Below are 24,605 nucleotides of genomic sequence, written 5' to 3'. Positions count from 1 at the left end.
TCCCATCTCACCATCACCACTGCTACTCATCCCATCTCACCACCACAACTGCTGCCACCCATCCCATCCCACCACCGCTGCCACTCATCCCATCCCATCCCACCACCGTTGCCACTCATCCCATCCCATCACTGCTGCCACTCCTCCCAGCCCTGCTGCCACTCATCCCATCCCACCACCACTGACACTCATCCCATCCCACCACTTCTGCCACTCATTCCATCCCATTACTGCTGCCACTCATCCCATCCCATCACTGCTGCCACTCATCCCATCCCACCACAGCTGCCACTGATGTCATCCTCCCCACCACCACTGCCACTGATCCCATTCCATCCCCCCATCACTACCACCACCGCTGCGACTCATTCCAATCCCATGCTCCAGGGGGTCCATGCCTCACCCCTATACACCTGGATAGGAGGAGCAGCGGGGCAGCATATAGAGGATCCAATCCCTTCTCCGCTGCCAGAGTTCCTCTTTATGCCATTCCTCCTATCCAGGTGTACAGGGGTGATGCATGGGGCTGGGTTGCCCCGGGGTCTGGGGGGCCCTTTATGGTTTCTTGCACCGGGGCCCTGAAGATTCTAGTTACACCTCTGGTGTGGACTTTTATTGTGCTTGTGTGTAGACTCTTGCATCACTGTAGTGAAAAACTTCCAAATGTTAGTTCAACTGATCCCATCCTCCACCACCTCTGCCTCTTACTGATCAGACCACAGATCTACAACAGAGGTGATGGGGAATAGCAATGAGATCTGTGGTGGTGGTGGTGGTGGGGGGTGACATCACCACTGGCACTAATCCCACGCCCCCCTTACTGCCACTGCTGCCACCTCCCTCACCACCACTACCACTGCCACTGATCCCACTCCCTTCACCACCACCGCTGCCACTAATCCCACTCCCTTCACCACCTCCATCGCTGCCACTAATACCACTCCCTTCACCACCACCACTGCTGCCACTAATCCCACTCCCTTCACCACCACCACCGCTGCCACTAATCCCACTTCCTTCACCACCACCACCGCTGCCACAAATCACCCCCCTCACCACCACCGCTGCCACTGATCCCACCCCCCTCACCACCCCCACTGCTGCCACTGATCCCACCACCCTCACCACCACCACCGCTGCCACTGATCCCACCCCCTCACCACCACAGGTGCCACTGATCACCCCCTTACCACCACTGCCACTGATCTCACCCTCTTCACCACCACTGCTGCCACTGATCCCTCCCCACCACTGCTGCCACTTATCCCACCCCCTTCACCACCACCACTGCTACTCATCCCATCCCACCTCAGCTGCCACTGATCCCACCCCCCTCACCACCACCACCGCTGCCACTCACCACCCCCCTCACCACCACCACCGCTGCCACTGAGCACCCCCCTTACCACCACCACTGCCACTGATCTCACCCCCTTCACCACCACCACTGCTGCCACTGATCCCACCCCCCCTCACCACCACCGCTGCCACTGATCAACCCCCTCACCACCACCACTGCCACTAATCCAACCCTCTTCATCACCACTGCTGCCACTGATCCCACCTCTTTTTCTCACCATCACTGCTACTCATCCCATCCCACCACAGCTGCCCCTGATTCCACCACCCTCACCACCACCGCTGCTGCCACTGGCCACCCCCCTCACCACCACCACTGCTGCCACTAATCCCACCCCCCTTCACCACCACCACTGCCATTGATCCCACCCTCTTTACACCCACTGATGCCACCCCATCCCATCCCACCTCATCTTCCACTGATCCCACCCCCTCACCACCACCACCGCAGCCACTCGCCACACCCCTCACCACCACCACTGCTGCCACTGATCACCCCTCTTACTACTACCACTGCCACTGATCCCACCCTCTTCACCACCACTGCTGCCACTGATCCCACCTCCCATCACCACCACCACTGCCACTTATCCCACCCCCTTCACCACCAATGCTACTCATCCCATCCCACCACCACTGCTGCCACCCATCCCATCCCACCACCGCTGCCACTCATCCCATCCCATCCCACCACCGCTGCCACTCATCCCATCCCATCACTGCTGCCACTCATTCCATCCAGTTACTGCTTCCACTTATTCCATCCTATTACTGCTGCCACTCATCCCATCCCATCACTACTGCCCCTTATCACATCCCATCACTGCTGCCACTCATCACATCCCATCACTGCTGCCACTCATCCCATTCCACCACAGCTGCCACTGATGTCATCCTCCCCACCACCACTGCCACTGGTCCCATCCCCCCATCACTGCCTCCACTGCTGCAACTCATTCCAACTCCATGCTCCAGGGGTCCATGCCTCACCCCTATACACCTGGATAGGAGGGGCAGTGGGGCAGCAGAGAGAGGATCCATTCCCCTCTCTGCTGCCAAAGTTCCTTTTTATGCCACCCCTCCTTTCCAGGTGTACAGGGGTGACGCATGGGGCTGGGATGCCCGGGAGTCAGGGGGGCCCTTCATGGTTTCTAGAAGATTCTAGTTACACCTCTGGTGTGGACTTTTATTGCATTTTCCGTGTAAACTCTTTCATCACTGCATGGTTTTAACACATGTGTTATATGCATAATAATTGAATGTGAATTTGTCATAAACAGCGATATATATATATATATATATATATATATATATATTTATATATATTTTAAAGGGACAGTGCTCCTATATGGTTTTGTAATCTTTTTGGTATTAATTTATCCTGACTCTGCATAGTGTTTCACTTTAGAGTTTTCAGTTTTTGTGTTTAGTTTTCAATTTGTTTATTACACATCATTTATTATTTCACTTTATTTCTTTTTAAGTGCCCATTCACACAGGGGCGACACAACTTGCTGGGGCACGAACTTCATATAATTGAAGTCAATGCAAGTCGCCTCCAGGCCGCCCCAAAGTAGTACAGGACCCTTTTTCTAAGTCGGAGCGACTTGTGTCGCTCCTATTAGAACGGGTCCTGTGCTAATCAATGGCAGGCGACCCACCGCGACTTGTCAGGCGACCAAGTCGCCTGACAAGTCGTGCTATTGTGAATGGGATCTAAATCTAAAATCACTGTCAACAGAACTCACCAAAGGACAACATAACATACAAGTATTGAACACATTACCATACTCCTTAAGGGCCGGTTCACACTTGTGCGATGCGGGAACGCTGCGAATATGCAGCGTGTTCCCGCATCGCATCCGCACATCTGGCAGTTCACACTGCCATATGCGATACGCAGGGGATGTCAATTAAAAGTTAACGACACCCCCAGTTGCGATCGCATATCGCAGTGTGATCTGCAAGTACGCACAGAATCCGATCGCACAAGTGTGAACCACTATGTGATCCGATTCTACTGCGGCTCAAAAAAAAGCCTCATGTGCGTGTTTGGTGCGGATACAGTGCAAATTCAGCCATACAATATCAAGATCAGATCGCATGTAATTAGAAGCAGTGCGCTCTGAATTACATGCGATCTCCGCAAACGCGGAAGTGTGAACCGGCATTAAAAGAAGAAATCCTAAAATGAATTTCCCACTTATTGCCCTGAATACTTGTAATTGTATTTAGAGGAAGAGAGGTCAGTAATGGCAGCCTCTATACTTCCCGAGTACAGGATCTTTAAAGTACACCTATTATGATAAAGTATAAGGGCTGCCTTTGCTGACCTTCTTCTAAAAATGTTATTTGTCTGACTTGATATTGAAGTTTGACATTTGACAAGGAACCAGCAATTGGCAAATTAAAGTTGAAGAAAAGCTTAAATTCCTTAAATTGCTCTACTTGTTCCAGATCAGGGAATCAGAAAGCATTAATGACACTGCATCAGCATGATAATCAAATGCCTGCCATTTACTGCATGGAGAGATCAGTAAGGGCAGCCTACATATTTATTGCATGACAGGTGCAAAAGATCAGAAAGTATTAAAACAACCAGTAGATGGCAGCATACATTCACCTCTTGCTGAACTGATTGGATAAATGTGCCTACACATAAAAGGAAGATTTTTCTTTTTGATCCTTTGAAGTTATATTTTATTATATAGTAAGGAATTAGCTAATAAATACATAGATAAATGAGTCACAGGTGGCACATAAGAGTGAATGGTACACGCAGATGTGTGTGGGTATATGTTGAGGATTTTTTGCACTTTTTAATTTAAAAAAAGATTTGTAATCCAAGGCCTCACCCTTTTTTGTCAGTAGATTTTGATCATCGCTTGATGGACCTATGATATCTTTAAACTCAGATCCCTGCGCCTACGTTGACTGCTATTGGCCCCTTTCACACAGGCGGACCGTTCAGATCCGCCTGTCCGTTTTTTTGGCGGATCTGAACGGTCCCCCCATGCATTCCTATGGGGCATCGGATGTCAGCGGAGACATGTCCACTGACATCCGACCCGATCCGATCCGTCAAATCTGGACGGATGGAAACCCTATTTTCCATCCGTCCAGCGGATCGGATCGGATGGGATCGGGTGAGAACGGACTGACGGTCCGTTGACATCCGATTTCCCTAATAGAGATGCATGGGGAACTGTCAGCTGTGTCTCCGCACACAGCACGGAGACACAGCTGTCCTCCTGCTGCTCAGCGGGGGATCGGCGGCTCGATCCCCCGGTGAGAAAAACGGACTCCGTCCAACGGACGGAGTGTGTGAAAAGCCCTTAGACTCCGAGGTCCCTTGGACTTAAAATTGACTATAGACCTAAAAAAGATTAATGTGGCAAGATAATATCTTGGTAGACCAGATTTAGCCCTACAACAATTGTATAGACCACATGTGTCAAACACAAGGCCCAGGGGCCGAATCTGGCCCTCCAGGCCATCTCATGTGGCCCTCACACCTCTCCTGAAGCTGTAGGAGAGCTCCAGCCTTCCTTTTGTCCCCCTCCAGACCCTGCACTTTCTGCTTTCCAGCAATGCCCCCAGCTTCTTCTCAGCAGCAGCGTAAGGTAAGGGGGAGCATTGTGATCTAAAGGAGGGTGGAGGACTCTTGAAAGCTGATGGTGGGGGTGCTTTTGACATATGTTGTAAGTAGGGGAGGGGTAATCTGGACATCTAGTCTTACAGATGCAACTGGCCCTTTGAGTGCAATCAGGGCCAGATTAACGTAGGGGCTATTGGAGCTGCAGCTCCAGGCCCCTACCTTTATATAGGCCCTGGGTTGGCCATATTCACTGTTACCGCTCTTCTGTCACTTGTAAACACAGAAGTCTGGCTTCTATGCTCGCTTCCCCAGGCAGCTCCCTCAGAACCTCCCCACACAGCACGAAGGCCGGACAAGGAGGGACAGTTGCCGATGCATGGATGTGTTTATGGGCTTTAGAGACAGCATCCCATGTTGAATTAGGCATGCATGGCTGCACCCTTCCTCCTCTGGGTGCATGCCAAGGCACGGCCCTTAAGGCCCTTCAAAATCCTCAGCACCAAGCCCATGATGCTCCTAATCCGGCCCTGAGTGCAATCATAATGCTGATCTGGCCTATGACGAAACAGAGTTTGACACCCCTGGTATAGACCCTTTCAGTGCAGGCAGCAAATTTTAGGTGGCAATATTACAGCACTGGAAGAGTTCAAATTCTCTGCCAATCGCTAAAAATGAGGCTGTTGTAGACATTATTCAAGGTTCAGCAAGAGCAATGCCTTTCACAGTCATGCCTAAAAGAGCCAGAATCTATAGCAGCAGACCCCATCTCAAAACAGTACCATCTTCAGTACTTTTTGGAAGAAAAATTGATTCAGCAATAAATAAAGTTGCTGAATGGAAATCTGATCTCATTCTACAAAATCAGAGATTAACCGCTTTTGACCCGCGCTATAGCTGAAGTACGGCTACAGCACGGACTCGAATTTCCGGGAGGCCGTCTTTATACGGACTCCCAGAAACAGGCTCCCCGCGCGCTCCCGTGAGCGCACATCGGGGAAAATCTGTGTCGGCCGTGTCCCTTGGACACAGCCAATCACAGATCGTGGTGAATGGCCAATCATAGCGGCCATTTACCACGTGATCGGACCGTGCAATGAGAGATGATCTCATATGTAAACATATGAGATCATCTCTCATCGCCAGCTCTCTTCCTCACACGGAGACTGCAGTGTGAGAAAGAGGAGAGCAGATCACCGGTAAGGGGAAACAAAGGAATGTAATCAGGGCACTGATCACCAGTGCCCTGATTACAGAAGAGGGGAAAAAAAATGCCGCAACTGCCCACAGTGCCCCCCCATCAGTGCCCCCAATCAGTGCCCACAGTGCTGCCAGTCAGTGCCCATCAGTGCCTGCTCATCTAGGCACTGATGGGCACTGACTAGCAGCACTATGGGCACTGAGTGTGGGCACTGATGGTGCTGCCCATCAGTGCCACCCGTCAGTATCCATCAGTGCCCATCAGTGCCGCCCGTCAGTGCCCAGCAGTGCCACCTCTCAGCGCCCAGCAGTGCCACCTTTCAGTGCCCAGCAGTGCCACCTCTCAGTGCCCAGCAGTGCCACCTATCAGTGCTCATCAGTGCCGCCTTTCAGTGCTCATCAGTGCCGCCTATCAGTGCCACCTATCAGTGCTCATCAGTGCGGCATATTAGTACCTCCTCATCAGTGCCCATAAGTGCCACCTCATCAGTGCCCATAAGTGCCACCTTATCAGTGCCCATCAGTGCAGGCTATCAGTGCCCACCAGTGCCACCTCATCAGCGCACATCAGTGAAGGAGAAAAATTTATTTATTTTCAAAATTTACTCACAGAAAATAAGAAAAACTTTTTTTTTTCAACATTTTCTGTCTTTTTTCTTCTAAGAAATAAAAAACCCAGAGATGATTAAATACCACCAAAAGAAAGCTCTATTTGTGTGAAAAAAATGATAAAAAATTCATATGGGTACAGTGTAACATGACCGCGCAATTGTCATTCAAAGCGTGGGAGAGCTGAAAGCTGAAAATTGGCCTGGGCAGGAAGGGGGTATAAGTGCCCAGTAGGCAAGTGGTTAAAGAACCAAACACAATTTCACTCCCAGGCCATGAAGTGTGCAAGTTGTGGAAAGGTACTCAGAGTCAGCAGTGTTTCCAACTGTCAGTATTTTTTCACTGGCAGCCAGTAAAAAATGGGCACTTTTCCCCTGCCAGTAAATGCCAGTAATAGGAAAAGGTTGCCAGTAAAAAATATGGCAGTGATGCTCAGCATGCACGGTTCCGGTCCAGAGTCAGCCAAGACCATCCAAGTGCCTGCTACAGTGTGTTCGAGCTGCACCGGTAGGGGGCGGGTCTGGCGGAGGCGGTGCCTGAGCGCATCATGTGATGTCATAGTGCAAGGGAGTCAAGTGGAGCAGTCGGAGCCCCTTGTGTGGGTCTGCGGGACGGGAGAAAGGCAAGCCCAGGAGGATGACTGTCAGTACTGTTTGAACTGGTCAGTGTCACTCTTGAGAGTCGATTTCATGTGTGTGTGCCTGCCCATTCTAATTTCTTGCCCTGTCCCTGAGCTACTTACTTACCATATGGAAAATAAAATGGGAAATATACTTTTAGCCTTAATATCAACCTTAAATCACATTTCTAATTGCGTAGTGTACTTGCTTGTAGCCTAAATACTGAAATTTGCACTTAAAGCGGTAGTATCGGAGTATACTTAACTTTTACCGACAGGTAAGCCTATAATAAGGCTTACCTGTAGGTACAATCAATATCTTCTAAACCTGCACGGTTTAGGAGATATTCGCCTTGCATGCAGCCGCTGACACTAGCAGCGCATGCGCTCTGAAAGTCCGGCAGACCTTCAGAGTTTCTGGCAGACTCCTTGCCGGAAAGTCAACTCCCGCGCCTCCGGCCACTCACAGCGATGGAGCCGCTAAACCCGGAAGAGACGCCGAGGGAACATGACGGCTCCCTCAGCAGTGTCCGGGCGTCCATGTCGGGGCTTCGTTTTAACCACTTAAGCCCCGGAAGATTTTACCCCCTTCCTGACCAGGCCCTATTTTGCGATTCGGCACTGTGTGACTTTAATGGACAATTACACGGTCGTGCGATGCTGTACCCGAATGAAATTGATGTCCTTTTTTCCCCACAAATAGAGCTTTCTTTTGGTGGTTTTTGATCACCTGTGCGATTTTTACTTTTTGCGCTATAAACAAAAAAAGAGCGACCATTTTGAAAAAATAACAATATTTTTCACATTTTTTTTATATGAAATTCCCCCCAAAAAAATGTAAAAATCTAAATATTCTAACATTTTAGGCCAATTTGTTTTCTGCTAAATATGTTTGGTAAAAATAATCGCAATAAGCATATTTTGATTGGTTTGCGCAAAAGTTATTGCGTTTACTAACCAAGGGAAAGTTTTTTGTCATTTTTGTTGTTTTTTTTTTTTTTAACGAGTAATGGCGGCAATCTGCGATTTTTTTTGCGGGACTGTGACATTGCGGCGGACGGATCAGACCCTTGACTGACATTTTTGACACTTTTGGGGGTACCAGTGACATTACTACACTAATCAGTGCTATACATATGCACTGTTACTGTAAAAATGACACTGGCAGGGAAGGGGTGAACTTTATTGGAGAGGGAGGGGTTAAGTGTGTCCCTAGGGGCGTGTTTCTTACTGTGCAGGGATGTGGCTGTGTGTGTAACAGCAGAGATCTACGGTCCTACATAGCAGGACCGTATGATCTCTGCTGTTACACAGGGGAGAATGACAGGCGGCTTTTTTTACATTAGCCGCCTGCCTTTCTCCCTCTGTAACTGACGATCGCGAGTGACCAGCGGACATCGGGTCCGCCGGTCACTCGCGCGGAGGTGTCCGTGAACGAGCAGGGGTGGAAGCGAGCCTCCGGTGGCGCCCGCTCGCCCCCTATTGGCTCACAGGCGAGTGACGTACCGGTACATCACTTTGCCTGGCCGTGGGCTGACCGCCGCAGTATATGTACTTGCGGCGGTCGGCAAGTGGTTAAGGTAAGTATTTCATAATGAGCTAGTATGCGATGCATACTAGCTCATTGTGCCTTTGTCTTGCAGGGTTTTTTTTTTTTTTTTGGTGAGGATACAACCGCTTTAAAACTGTAATTTAGTAACTTCTGGAAATGCCAGTAAAAACTTGGCTGTGCCAGTAAATTTTGGGTGTCGTGTCAGTAAATTTCAATCTGGTAAGTTGGCAACACTGGTACTCAGTCTATCAATTCTTAAAACAACCAAAGATCGATCCGCTTCCCCATTTAAATTTTTTTTTACAATTAACCTTCCTAATCCAGGCCGTGGGGACCCATCTAAGATCCATCAGTCAGGATTGAATAGAAAACTAAAATTTATAGGTTGATCAACTAATTAATATTATCAGCATTGTCAGAAGTACAGCACTGGAGTTTATCAATCCACAAACACTTCAATGTATGAAGCTTACAGGGACATCCTGCTGAAACCAGAAAACTAATATACAGATATACTGTAAGTGGAAACTATTTTCAGAGAGCCATGGGTGTTTTGTAAAGTACGTTGGCATGTTGTGATTAAGTTAGTAAAGCTGAAAATAGAGTCTGAAAAATCCAAAACTTACCAGAAATTAGGAACTTTTGCATAGGTGTAAGGACCGCTGATAGGGGGGGACCACTAGTCCTCCCATAGGGGGCCGGGCACACAGGAGGGCCCCAACACCATGGAGGATTGGGTGGAGGGGCGATTACAGAAGGTAGCCCTGTGCAGGCAGCAGCTGAAAGCCAGTTTCTCCCCCTCCTGCCAGCTTTCAGTTGCTGACGGGAGAGACACAGACACAGACACAGGGCATTGTTCTTGTTATTGCTTCTCCAACACTGATCTCCTTCCCTATTCTGCCTGCTTCTGATCCCCCCCTCCCCGTGTGACCCCCTTTCACTGCCCCCCCCCCTCACATCCAGCGCTGACCTGTAAAAAAATAACATGTAAAAAAATAAATAATAATAATTAAACATTGTAATAAATAACTAAAAAAATGTAAAATAAAATAATTGTAAACACTTTTAACATTTTACATTTTTTTTTTTTTAATGTATAAATAGGTTAAAAGGGGAAATTCACACAGGTTCTTTGTTATGTTTGCGTCTGCTAATAATGATTTCAGTGTATTTTTGTTGGAAATATTGTCTTGACATATTTATTTTTTGGCGGGGGGCTGCCAGGTAGGCTGTACGAGGCCCCATGATTTCTAAGAGCAGCCGTAGGTGTAAGCTTAAATATTTTGGTGAAACACCTGGAAATTTTGTTCTTTCGAGGAGCAAGTTAACCACTTACCGACCGCCCGCCGCAGTTTTATGTCGGTCCTTTGACGCTAAATACCGGGGTTATGGCAGCAGATAGCTGCCATAAACCCAGTATTTTTGAAAACGGCGGGCAGAGTTGTATAAGGTACTCGAAACCCATACTTGAGTAAAAGTACAAGTGCTCGATCAAAAAGTGACTTGAGTAGAAGTACTAAAGTATTCAACATTTTTTGTACTTAAGTATTGCAAGTAGTTTTTTTTTTAAATTTTGCTACTCAAGTACTGAAAGTAAAAGTACCAGTAATTTTGAAAAAGAAAACAAATGCTACTCACGTACTGAAAGTAAAAGTACAAGTACTGTGTTATGTAGTTATTAAAGAAAGAAGTCAAAAGTTTGAACATCATATTGTTTTTTATTATTTCAAATGCAGCTTTTATTTATACATACAGTAGCATTTATTTTGGTATGCACTGATAATACACATGTTTTGTGCTTCATGGAACCTGCCATCTACTGTTCTGGCAGTGGTAATTTTTATAATTGTAACGAGTAACTATGCAGCACAAAAAAAAAATATCGGAGTAGAAGTATTGAAATCATTGAAAAAATGTAGTGAAGTAAAAGTGGAAGTAGGAGAAAAAAAATTCTACTCCAGGAAAGTACAGATACCGCCTTTCCGTACTTAAGTACAGTAGTGAAGTAGTTCTACTTAGTTACTATACATCTCTGACGGCGGGCGATCGGCTTTCAGATAAGGGTGGTCCCAGTGGCGGATTTGCCGCAGGATCACCCTTACGGTGTGGCGAAATAGGTGCCCCCCCCTCCCGCCGAGTCCTGGCCGTTTTCCCTGCTTATCGGACCCGCCGGCAGTGGAGGAAAAAGATCCGGTCCCGAATCCTCAGACAGGAAATCGAGTGAGGGCAAGATAGCAACCGGTTTAAAGGGCCAATTTTTTTTTCCAATGTTTTTTTTTTTCTTTCTTAGTGTAGTTGTGAGGTGTGAGGTCTTTTTGACCCCAGATCTCACAATAAAGAGGACCTGTCATGCCTATTTCTATTACAAGGGATGTTTACGTTCCTTTTAATAGGAATAAAAATGATCACATTTTTTTTTTTAAAAACTGTTTAAAAATAAAAAATAATAAATAAAAAAAATAGGAAAAAAAAATGAAAGTGCCCTGTCCCCGTTAGCTTGCGCGCAGAGGCGAACGCATACGGAAGTCCCGCCCACATAAGTAAACGGTGTTCAAACCACACATGTGAGGTATCACTGCGATCATTAGAGCAAGAGCAATAATTTAAGCCCTAGAACTTCTTTGTAACTCTTAGCTGGTAAGCTGAAGAAATTTTTAAAGTGTCGCCTATTGGGATTTTTAAGTACCAAAGTTTGTCGAAAATTCCACGAGCGTGCGCAATTTTGAAGCATGACATGTTGGGTATCTAATTACTCGGCGTAACATCATCAATGTTTGAGTTTGGGGCCCACATGGCTGTGAAATTAGTGGCTGTGTCCATTACACTTGCTGCATCCCCATGCACTTGCACGCTGGCCGCTCAAGCCAAATAAACACATGGCCCATTACCAGTCTATGGGCCTCATGGCATGTGAATGAGCCCCTTATCTTATCTTTACAAACTGAACTCAAGCCTGAACTTTGGCTTAGCTTATGGAAACTTGGGAAACAAGAAATCCCCCTCCTCCCTTCGTGAGCCTTTCTTGTCTTCAACAGAACATAATTTAATGATCTATGGCTTAAGAGACAGTAAATGTTATTATTCCTGACTCTACACTGTGTTCTCACACAGCTTTCCTAGCAAAACATCTTCACTGGAGCATGATGAATGTAAGAGACAAACTATCAGTAATCCTTTAGGCAGACACCTGCCTGTGAGCAGAAGAGCAGACATACCATATGTGCACTGGTTCCCGGCCATAGCTCAGAGTATGTGCACATGTCTACACAATGGGGCAGCTGAGTCCTTAACTGGATATCATTTTTTTAATGAAGCTGGTAGGTTAATTGGCTCCTGTCTAAATTGGCCCTAGTATGTGTATACAGTATATGAATGTGAGTTAGGGACTTAAGATTGTCAGCTCCTTGAGGGTAGGGACTGATGTGAATGTACAATGTATATGTGTATGTGTAATAAATGTGTTAGAAGATTTTACACTATTGGCGCCTTTCTCTTTATTGGGCTGGTCTGCCGGAACACCCTGGCTACTGAGAACACACAGCGGCTCAGCCTTCGGTACTATTGGGTCCTTGAGGCTACCTGTCTACACGTTGGGGGAGTACATCAAGTGTCTACATCGTGCAATATATCTGTGGTCTGCCTTTGGTGCTATTGGGTCCTTGAGGCTACCTGTCTACACGTTGGGGGAGTACATCAAGTGTCTACATCGTGCAATATATCTGTGGTCTGGTAAGAGGCCTAAAGCGTCTTTGGGTGTCTTGCTGGCATCTGGTGTATTTGGACCTATTATACTCTGCTGATTCTCTATTTCAGTCTGGTAAGAGGCCTTACGTTTGGTGGCGGTTTCTTCACCTTCTCTATCTTTGGGATAGAAATACACATTTATGCTGATTTTTTATCTGGTAAGAGGCTCTACGTTTGGTGGTGGTTCCTTCTTCCTTTACTACTGGGATAAAAACACACTCGTTACGCTTATCCTTTGGTAAGCGGCTGCACAATTGGTAAAGGATATTCACAATATATGTGGTGGAATACATTTTAAACAATAGATATACTTTCCTGTACGGTATCACGCTATGGAATGTTTTTTCTTTTCTTTTATGTGATATACGGCAATATACATTGAGTATCCACCGCAGGAACTCCATTTGACTACCTTGGCATGTGAACTTACCTCATCATATGAATCTTGCAATTTAAAATTGCCCTTCCGGTAAGCACAATTCCTAGGGGACCTTTGGAGGCTAAACAAGATCCTCAAACACCATTAGTCACAATCTACGTTTAATTTTGGGACATTCATTTTGTCGGACATTTATTTGTTGTTTTTTGTCACACAGCGTGACTTATTGTATTATGTATATGTGTAGCACTACTCCCAAGGGAGCTGCTGAGTGTGGGTCCCCCTGGGTTACCGCTAGCAACAACAGTATCTTTAAGCATGTTTTTTTTAAGTGTGAGCACCTCAGACAAGAACCAGTCCAGCTTCATTGGTTTTTTTGGGGTTTATTTGAGAACTTGGATGGGAGAAGGGAGAAGTGGGATACCCCAACAACTGAACTATGCACAATTAGGCAGGGATACTGAAAAATGCGTCTTGACGGTGATTAACGCTTCACTGACGCTGGTCACGGCTAGGCTGTTCTCTAGAACTTCACTTCTGACTGTGGAAAAGTACCTTTGAGCTCCCCAAGGTACTCCTTCCTGAGGTGGCTGACTTCAATGCAAACTGTATTGCTGAACACTTCAGGGCCCTTCCTGGCACCCTCATTACTACCCAAACTTCAGGACTTTAATGCTTGCCACCCCTTTACTGTACACTCCCAGTTTGCTGGCTCCTGGATCCCCCTTGACCTGTCTGGAGTGGTCCCCTCTCCTAGGCAGACCCCTGGGCAGATCTTGAGTACTCAGGACACTGTTTTTCCAGAAGATCTCTGCCCAGCAGCTCCACTCGGTCAGCAACTCTGGATCCCCTGCAGCCCAGCTCAACCTCCGGTCCCTAGGCCGACTGCCCGGACCACCTTCTCACTTCAGCAGGAAGAGAGACAGCCGTCATTTCCTCCTGGGACTGATGCTCCCGCCAAAAGACACTCTGTCACATGCTCCCCTTTAGGATTTATTTCCAATCCCAGGGTGCACTGCGGCAATCACCACCCACTGGGACAGTCATACACCCTGATGTGCTTTTGGTCAGGTTTCCTCCACTGTCCAACAAGGTCCCTCATTGGATACAGTGGGGAGTCTCCCCAAACTCAACAGACCACACCTGGAAGCATGTGACAGATTAACTAACTGATCAGGCCCTCCTGATAAGCAGACAGGGCTACATATATGCTTTTTTCTAGCACCTATCTAGGAGGGTGCTACATATGTAAAGTGCTGCGTAAATTGACGGCGCAATATAAGTTCCTGAAATAAAGAATATGGCCACTTGGAATGATCAAAAATCCAAGTTTTTGCTTTGCTTACTTTTCTGGGAAATTCTGCGTGGCCGGCAAACATAAAGTGTATGAGGGCAAAACTAAAGCAGGCCATACACAGCTAGTTTTCTTTCCATTCAGCCAGAAGGCCGAATGAAAAAAAAGATTCCTCCATCTCAGATGGAGAAATTCCCCTCTACCAAGACATTGTATTCTGACAATGGCGCCCACTGCTGTCAGAATACACCAATTAGTAGCTGCAATCGCTGATCGCTGGGAAATTTCCCAGCATGTCCCTTTGCCAGAAGCAGAGCCCAGGGCACACAAACTGATTGAAATCCATCCAGTTTTTGCTGGACCAGCTGGATTTCATTCAATGTATGGCTAGCTTTAGTTGTGCAGTGGGTAAAGCGAGTCACACACACACATAAATTTTTGAATGAGCAAAAGTATATATGATAATGCCTACATACTTGATGAATGTTGATTAATCACTTTAAAATTCCATTTGCTTATAATATTCAATGTTGCTTTGAAAGGAACTTCCTTAAAAAAAAAACACATACAGTAACAGGGCTGGGACAAGGGGTGGGCAGGAGGGACGGCTGCCCTGGGCATCGTGGTATCATGTGAGGTAGGTAGGCACTGCAAGGATATTGGGGGGGGGGAGGGGATTTGTGTGGAGAAGGGGAATTTTGGGGAGCAACAGGGAGTATGAATTGTTTTAGGAGGGCAAATTTAGGGAGGTGTGCTAGCAGTGGTGATTTGGGGGGATTTGTGTTAGGAAGGGGGAATTTAGGGGGTTTTTACTATAAAATTAAAACAGTAGAGGGGACATTTTTCTTTAGTGGCGTATATGTGCTGGGGGATTTGTGCTAGAAAGAGGATTCGGGGAGGGGACTTGTGCTGGAAGTGGAGGATTTGGAGCGGGGGAGAGGATTTGGGCTTGGAGGGGAAATTTGAGAGGTTGGGGACGTGTGCTAGGAGGAAAAAAATCTTTTTTTTTTGTTTTGTTTTTTTTTGGGGGGGGGGGGGGGGAATTTGTGCTGGGAGGATATGGGGAGAGGATTTGAGCTGGTGGGGATTGGGGGGACAAAGATTTGAAGATGTGTGCTGGGAGGGGAGATTTCAGCAGGGGGCAGATTTGAAGTGGGAGGAGGGGGAATTTATGCTTAGGTGGTGAGCATTTAGATTAGTGTTCAATTTTAATGGGAGGGGGGGGGGGTGTTTTTGTTGACATATATTGTTCATTCATTTTTTTTTTTTTTAGGGGGGCACACTTTGGCATTCTCACCTTGGCTCTATGTGACCTCATCCCAGCTCTGTACAGTAAGTCCCCTACTTACGAACGAGTTTATTTCCTGGAGCTCGTTCCTAAGTTCAAGTTATTCGTAAGTCCAGCAAAGATCAGTGCTTGCAGTCAAAGGCTGCGAGCACTGATCAGTGTGTTTCCCCTGTCAGAACACAATGGCACAGCAAGGAAGATTGGTGCACTGACATTGCTTGGGTTGAGTGTATGTACCCAGATTTACAGGATTGGGCATGCGAACACATGTTCGCATCTTTGTAAGTTCGCAGGTTGGGTGTTCGTGTGTAGGGGGCTTACTGTACACTGTTGGAAATTTGTTAGTTGGAGAAAAACTGTCCACCTTGTAACTTCGAATTTTCTCACTATGGTCAAAAACGAACGTCGATGTGACCCCAGTAACAATTAGAAATTTGAATGGCCAGTCCTGTTTGAGGTTGGGCAGTATACTACTCACAAATGGGCTTGTTTGACATTTTTAGTTAATCTGAGTCCTCTGCTATTAGAATACACTAGCGGGGAGAGTACCCCATCCACCTTGATTGCATAGGTGGGGGAATCTGTTAAGTTTTTGTTGCTCTGCCCACTGGCTGAATGATAAAACTGAGCCATGTGTGGCCAGCCAAAAATTGGAATTCCCTTTGCTTTGAGGAGATTTCCTCTTGTTTCATATTGTTCCTCTAGGACAGAAGGCTGAAGAGAAAGCAACTCGATAGGACACAGACATAGATGTCTCCAGATCTAAACACTATTGAGCATCTGTGGGGCATCCTCAAATGGAAGTTGGAGGAGCGCAAGGTCTCCAACATCCACCAGCTCCATGATGTCGTCATGTAGGAGTGGAAGAGGACTCCAATGGCAACCTGTGAAACTCTGGTGAACTCCATGCCCAAGAGGGTTAAGGCAGTGCTGGAAAATAATGGTGGCCACACAAAATATTGACACTTCGTGCCCTATTTGGACATTTTCACTTAGGGGTGTACTCACTTTTGTTGCCAGCGGTTTAGACATTAATGGCTGTGTGTTGAGTTATTTTGTGGGGTAAAGCAAATTTACACTGTTATTATACAAGCTGTACACAGTGGTGTATTTTGGTTTTGTGCTGCCCTAGGCAAGACTAAAATTAGGTGCCCCCCCATGTAAATTTGCCCCACTTATTTTTTAACGGATGTGACTCTCTCCAAAATTGAAGGACTACAAGTCCCAGCATGAACCCCTGAGATCTCACAAGGGGGGTGAGAGGGGGGTGGGAGAGAGTGAGGGGGGGTGGGGGAGGGAGAGAGAGAGGGAGAGGGAGAGAGGGGGGATGAAAGAGAGAGGGGGGGGTGAGAGAGAGAGAGAGAGAGAGGGGGATGAGAGAGAGAGGGGGATGGAAGAGAGAGGGGGGGAGAGAGGGGGGATGAGAATGGGGGGGGGGGGGTGAGAAAGAGAGGGGGGATGAGAGAGAGAGAGAGAGAGAGAGAGAGAGGAGGGGTGAGAGAGAGAGAGAGAGAGAGAGGGGATGAGAGGGAAAGAGAGAGGTGTGAGAGAGGGAGGGGGAGTGAGAGAGAGAGAGAGGGGGTGAGAGAGAGAGGGATGAGAGAGAGGGGGGATGAGAGAGAAAGAGAGAGGTAGAGAGGGGGAGAGAGGGGTGAGAGAGAGGGGGGTGAGAGAGGTGGCTCTAGCAACCAGGGGCCAATAGAGTCTCAGGTGGAGGGGGTGGCTTTTTTGCTGCCCCCCTGCAAAGTGCCGCCCTAGGCCTGGGCCTTGTTGGCCTAGGCCAAAATACAGCGCTGGCTGTACGCTCACTACTTTACATTGTAGCAAAGTGTCATTTCTTCAGTGTTGTCACATGAAAAAATATAATAAAATATTTACAAAAATGTGAGGGGTGTACTCACTTTTGTGAAATACTATAAATATACAGGCTGTTGGTAGTAGGTTGCATTGATCTTTGATAGTGTTTTTATAATCAATAGGTGGTTGCAACTGCTGTTTATAATCAGCAAGTTTGCCATGACTATACATAAAGCAATTTTAGCTACAAATTTAAAAAGATTCATTCAAGCATTATTCACACCTCACCATGGGTGCTAAATCCAGCACTTAATTTGCATTATTGAAATGCATGGGACAGTTCTAAATATAAAGTAAGTATTGCAGCAAATCTATAGCAAGGCTTTTATTTTTACCATACATGTGTACTGGGATGCCATTTAAAATAATTATCAGCACACATATACCATGCATTACCATGCGTTCAATGTACTTGTTTTCCACCAGAAGATGTCCCCAGAATGAAGCCTACCAGGGGCCATGCCTTCTGTACAGGGAGGCATGGCCCCATCCCCTAAGGGGGTGTAAGCATGGTGCCCTCTACTCAAGGTATTGATGTAGATAGCAGTGCTGATATCTTTATCTCATGCCATTTCATAATATCATTCAAGACCGTCCTTTGCCAAAGAGAAATCCCAACATGTCATGTGACTAACCAAAAGACATACACAAAGGTAAAGTATAAAATAAAAAAAGCATCACATACTGCTGGCAGGAGGGGCCCAAGGTCAAGGGGGGTCCTGGTGGGGCAGAGTCAGGCTTCAACTGTTTATTCAAACTGAATGGGAAGCCTTAACCACTTCTGGACCGGAAAATTTTCCCCCTTAATGACCAGGCCATATTTTGCGATTTGCACTGCAGGAATTTAACGGACTATTGCACGGTCGTGCGACGCTGTACCCAAATAAAATTGATGCCTTTTTTTCCCACAAATAGAGCTTTCTTTTGGTGGTATTTGATCACCTCTGCGATTTTTATTTTTTGTGCTATAAACAAAAAAAGAGCGACAATTCTAAAAAAAAAAAAAAAAAAAAAACACAGTATTTTTCACTTCCTGCTAAACAACATTCCCATAAAAAAAATTTAAAAATCAAAAATTTTTAACATTTTAGGCTAATTTGTTTTCTGCTACATATTTTTGGTAAAAAAAAATCCCAATAAGCGTATTTTGATTGATTTGCACAAAAGTTATCACGTTTACTAACTACAGGAAAGATTTATGTCATTTTTATTGTTTTTTTTTTACTAGTAATGGCGGTGATCTGCGATTTTTAGTGGGACTGCGACATTGCGGCGGACAGATCGGACCCCTAACTGACATTTTTGACACTTTTGGGGGGACCAGTGACATTACTACAATAATCAGTGCTAAAAATATGCACTGTTACTGTAATAATGACACTGGCAGGGAAGAAGTTAACACTGTGGGTGATCAAGGGTTTAAATGTGAGCCTAGGGAAGTGATTCTAACTGTATGGGGGCGTGGCTTCTGAAATGATCACAGAGACCTGTGATCCTATATAGAAGGATCACAGGCGCTCTGTGATCATTCCAGAGAGAAGAATTTAGAATCTGTGTGGGTTGAACTCGATAGGGAAGAAGATAAGGGAAAAGTAGTTGTGGGGGTTTGCTATAGGCCACCTAACCAAGGGGAGGAGGTAGAGCTGGAATTTTTAGCACTAATAGGTAAAGCGGCAAAACTAGGATCAGTCATCATATTGGGGGACTTCAATTATCCCGACATTGACTGGGAAGAGGGGACTGCACACTCGCATAAGGCCCGGCTATTCACGGAAACCTTACAGGATAACTACATGTCGCAGTTGGTGGATTCCCCTACTAGAGAGAATGCTATCCTGGATCTATTGATCACTAATGACCCAGACATAATCTCGGAGGTAGGAGTCCAGGACAACCTGGGCTCTAGCGATCACAGGATGATCACATTTAGTATAAATAACAATATAAAAAGGCAAGTGGGGAACATAAGAACCCTAAACTTCAGAAGGGCAGACTTTCCAAAATTGTACTCATTGATGGAAAGGGTAAACTGGGACCAAACCCTGGGATCACTGACCACAGAGGAAAAATGGGAATGCTTTAGAACAATATTAAGCAAAGGCATCTTGCAGTGCATTCCTATGGGGAATAAATTTAGAAGAGACAAAGCCAAACCTGGCTGGCTAAACCGTAGCGTTAAAAAACTTATTAGGGGAAAAAAATTGGCCTTCAAGAAATATAAATCAGAGGGCACAGTATCGGCCTTCCAGCAATACAAGGAGGAAAATAAGAAGTGTAAACACGAAATCAAGATGGCTAAAATCAACTTTGAGAGACAAATAGCGGAGGATAGTAAAAAAAACCCAAAGAAATTCTTTAAATATATCAACAGCAAAAAAACTAGGGCAGAGCATATTGCACACATAATTAACGATGATGGGAGGATGGTTACAGAGGACACTGAAAAAGCAACCGTGCTGAATTCTTTTTTCTCGTCAGTCTTTACGCAGGAAAAGGAAGGGTACACTGACCATGACTGTATGGTTAGTAGTAATACACAGGACTTGCCACTATGGCTAACAGAGGGGGAAATCAGGGAAAGACTGGATAAACTTAACACAAACAAATCACCAGGCCCGGATGGCGTACATCCGAGAGTGCTCAAGGAACTCAGTATGGTTATATCTAGACCACTGTTCCTGATCTTTGCTGACAGTATTAGGACAGGAGATGTACCAGGGGATTGGAGGAAGGCTAACGTGATTCCGATATTCAAAAAGGGCCAGAGACATATCCCGGGAAATTATAGGCCTGTCAGTCTGACATCAATAATATGTAAACTTTTGGAGGGGATGATAAGGGACTATATCGTAGAGTATGCTAAAGACAACAACATCATCAGTAGTAACCAGCACGGGTTTACAAATGGGCGTTCTTGTCAAACCAATCTCTTAGCATTCTACGAGGAAGTGAGCTGTGAGCTAGATAGGGGGAGACCAGTGGATGTGGTGTACTTGGATTTCGCTAAGGCGTTTGATACAGTTCCCCACAAGCGCTTAATTTATAAAATAAGGTCTGCAGGTATCGACAGCAGGGTTTGCTCTTGGATACGGAATTGGCTAAAAGGCCGTGTCCAAAGGGTAGTAATAAACAGCGCATACTCAGACTGGTCTGAGGTAGTAAGCGGGGTGCCCCAGGGCTCAGTCCTGGGACCAACCTTGTTCAATTTATTCATAAACAGCATTGAGGAAGGGATCAGTAGTTCGTTATCAGTTTTTGCAGATGACACAAAATTGGCCAGGGCAATAACTGCACAGCATGAAGCAGATATCCTACAGAATGACCTGGACAAAATTACGGAGTGGGCAACGACATGGCAAATGAGGTTTAATGTGGAGAAGTGTAAGGTTTTGCACTTGGGGACCAAAAACATAAAAACACAATACACGTTAGGAGGGGAACCCTTGGGGGAATCAAAAATGGAGAAAGATTTGGGAGTCTTAGTTGATGATAGATTAGGCAACAGCATGCAATGCCAAGCGGCAGCTTCCAAAGCCAACAGAATATTAGCATGCATAAAGAAAGGGATGTATTCCAGAGATAAGACTATAATCCTTCCACTTTATAAAACTCTGGTCCGACCGCATCTGGAGTATTCTGTCCAGTTCTGGTCGCCAGTCCTCAGGAGGGATGTGTTGGAGCTGGAGAAAGTCCAGAGAAGGGCAACTAAACTGATTAGGGGGTTGGAGGACCTTACCTATGAAGAGCGGCTGCAATCGCTCGATTTATTTTCCCTGGAGAAAAGACGTCTGAGAGGGGACATGATAGCAATTTATAAATATCTTAATGGGGATCTCAGCTTAGAAGAAAAGCTGTTCATTCGAAGGAATTGCATGAGGACTCGAGGACATACAATGCGATTAGAGGAGAAGCGTTTTAACCTCAGGCAACGTGGGGGGTTCTTTACTGTTAGGGCTACAAGATTGTGGAATTGTCTACCACAAGAGGTGGTTTCTGCGGGTAGTATGGTGACTTTCAAAAGACTCTTAGACTTACATCTCAAGGATCAGGAGATTGAGGGCTATGTTAGATGATTACAGTCACACACACCTACACAGGTTGAACTGGATGGACTATTGTCTTTATTCAACCTCGCCTACTATGTAACTATGTAACTATGTAAGAACGTTTAGCTGTGTTTACAACAGCTGACCGTCCTTCTCTCTCAGCGGGAAACGATCGCGGGTGGCAGGCAGCAATCAGAGCCGCCGGCCCCGTGCATCAGAGTCCTCCCCGCTGCCGCCCCCTAGCTGCAGGTGCGTGACCGAGGTTCGCACAGGAGGGCCAGCTTGCCGCAGTATATATGCGGTGGGCGGTCTGGAACCGGTTAATGAGTGTTAGTGAGAGAAATCACCATCCACACTAAACAGCACTAATTAATGAAACTACACCACCTATTGTGTTCAGAGAGCTGACACCCCTAAATTTATTGATCAGGAATGTCGGAAAATTTTTCTTGATCAGTGGCTGCAGTTGCTGATCAGTGTATTCTGACAGCGAAGAATCCTGGTGTCAGAATACAATGTCCTGGTGAGGGGTTTCTTCATCAACTTACTTTTTTGGGTAATCTTGTTCAATTGACTGCTCTGCTGACACTTTTTAATCAGTTCTAAATGGTGTATGATATTGTCCTTTGCAGTGGCGGCCCATCCATTGGGGGCGCAGGGGCGCCGCCCCCCCCATCCAATGCGTCCGGCCCCCTAATCTAAATGCAGGGCGCCGGACGCATGGATTCCAATGGGGTTTTTTTTTTTTTAAGCACGTGATTATAGAGCCAGAGGCTCTAATAGGCTTAAAAAAAGGGTGGGCTTGGTGTGCAGAGCATTGCGCCCTGAGCCCACCCGGTTGTGTGACAATAGCGAATGAATATTCGCTATTGCCACACTGATTCTCCTCCTGGTCAATTCAGGAAGCGGGTCCTGAGACCCATTTCCCGATTGACTGAAAGGAGAAGCCATGCTAATGGCCAAGGAGGAAGAGGGAGGAGACGTAGGGGAAGCCCGACCCACAGGGGAGACTGAGTAGGAAGCTGCGCCGCCGCAGCGCCGTTGCCTGCCCAGGGTGAGCGAGCTGGCGATGAGGGGGGGGTGGGGGTTAGGTGTGCGGGCTGGAGCTGGTGTGGTCCGGGGTGGGGTATGGTGTGGTCCGTCTGACACCCCTACCCCCCCCCCTCCGGTGAACAGGGGCAAAGAAAAAAAAACAAACATATAGGGGTGTTATCCCTTCTCTATGCAACCAAAAAAAGCTGTTCCAACTTAAATACAAATTCAACTTAAGAACAAACCGAAAGACCCTATCTTGTTTGTAACCCAGGGACTGCCTGTATGTGGGTTTTGTTAACCACTTAAGGACTGCCCGCCACAGTTATACTGCGGCAGGCAGCCCCTCCTGTGCAAACCGACGTACGTATATGTCGGTTGTACGCCTGCAGCTTGGGGGCGAGCGCACGCCGCCGCCGGCACGCTCCTGCCCCCACTCAGCAGCAGGGGCTCGGATGCACGGGGCAGGCGGTTCCGATTGCCGCCTGACACCTGTGATCGCTCCCCAATGAGAGAGAAGAACGGTCAGCTGTTGTAAACACAGCTGACCGTTCTTCTCTCTGGAATGATCACAGAGTGCCTGTGATCCTTCTATGTATGATCACATGTCTATGTGATCATTTCATAAGCCCCGCCCCCCACAGTTAGAATTGTTGTTGGGGGGGGTCTATTGTTGCAGGGGAGGATTTATTGGGGGGCAATTGTTGCAGGGGAGAATTTAATGTTGCTGGGGGGGCTATTGTTGTTGGGGGTCTATTGTTGCAAGGGAGGATTTATTGGTGGGGGCGATTGTTGCAGGGGAGGATTTATTGTTGCTGGGGGGCTATTGTTGTTGGGGGGCTATTGGTGCTGATTGCAGGGGATCTATTTTACTGTTTTTTCTATTGTTGCAGGGGAAGATTTATTGGGGGGGGGGGGATTGCTGCAGGGGAGGATTTATTGTTGCTGGGGGGCTATAGTTGTGTGGGGGGGGTCTATTGTTGCAGGGGAGGATTTATTGGGGGGGGGCGATTGTTGCAGGGGAGGATTTATTGTTGATGGGGGGCTATTGTTGTTGGGGGGGAGTCTATTGTTGCAGGGGAGGAATTATTGGGGGGGGCGATTGTTGCAGGGGAGGGTTTATTGTTGCTGGGGGGCTATTGTTGCAGGGGAGGATTTATTGATTTATTGGGGGGGGGGCGATTTTTGCAGGGGCGGATTTATTGTTGCTGGGAACTATTGTTGTTGGGGGTCTATTGGTGCTGATTGCAGGGGATCTATTTTACTGTTTTTTCTATTGTTGCAGGGGAAGATTTATTGGGGGGGGCGGGGGCGATTGTTGCAGGGGAGGATTTATTGTTGCTGGGGGGCTATTGTTGTCGTGGGGGGGGGAGTCTATTGTTGCAGGGGAGGAATTATTGGGGGGGGGGCGATTGTTGCAGGGGAGGATTTATTGTTGCTGGGGGGCTATAATTGTGTGGGGGGGAGTCTATTGTTGCAGGGGAGGATTTATTGGGGGGGGGGGGCGATTGTTGCAGGGGAGGATTTATTGTTGCTGGGGGGCTATTGTTGTTGAGGGTCTATTGGTGCTAAATGCAGGGGATCTATTTTACTGTTTTTTCTATTGTTGCAGGGGAAGATTTATTGGGGGGGGGGGGGCGATTGTTGCAGGGGAGGATTTATTGTTGCTGGGGGGCTATTGTTGTTGTGGGGGGGAGTCTATTGTTGCAGGGGAGGAATTATTGAGGGGGGCGATTGTTGCAGGGGAGGGTTTATTGTTGCTGGGGGGCTATTGTTGTTTGGGGGGGAGTCTATTGTTGCAGGGGAGGATTTATTGGGGGGGGGGCGATTTTTGAAGGGGCGGATTTATTGTTGCTGGGAACTATTGTTGTTGGGGGTCTAATGGTGCTGATTGCAGGGGATCTATTTTACTGTTTTTTCTATTGTTGCAGGGCAAGATTTATTGGGGGGGGGGGGGGGCGATTGTTGCAGGGGAGGATTTATTGTTGCTGGGGGGCTATTGTTGTTGTGGGGGGGAGTCTATTGTTGCAG

This window comes from Pelophylax lessonae, assembly GCF_965119305.1.
Source record: "Pelophylax lessonae genome assembly, chromosome: 7".
In the NCBI taxonomy this organism is placed as follows: domain Eukaryota; kingdom Metazoa; phylum Chordata; class Amphibia; order Anura; family Ranidae; genus Pelophylax; species Pelophylax lessonae.
This window is presented reverse-complemented; position numbering follows the sequence as displayed.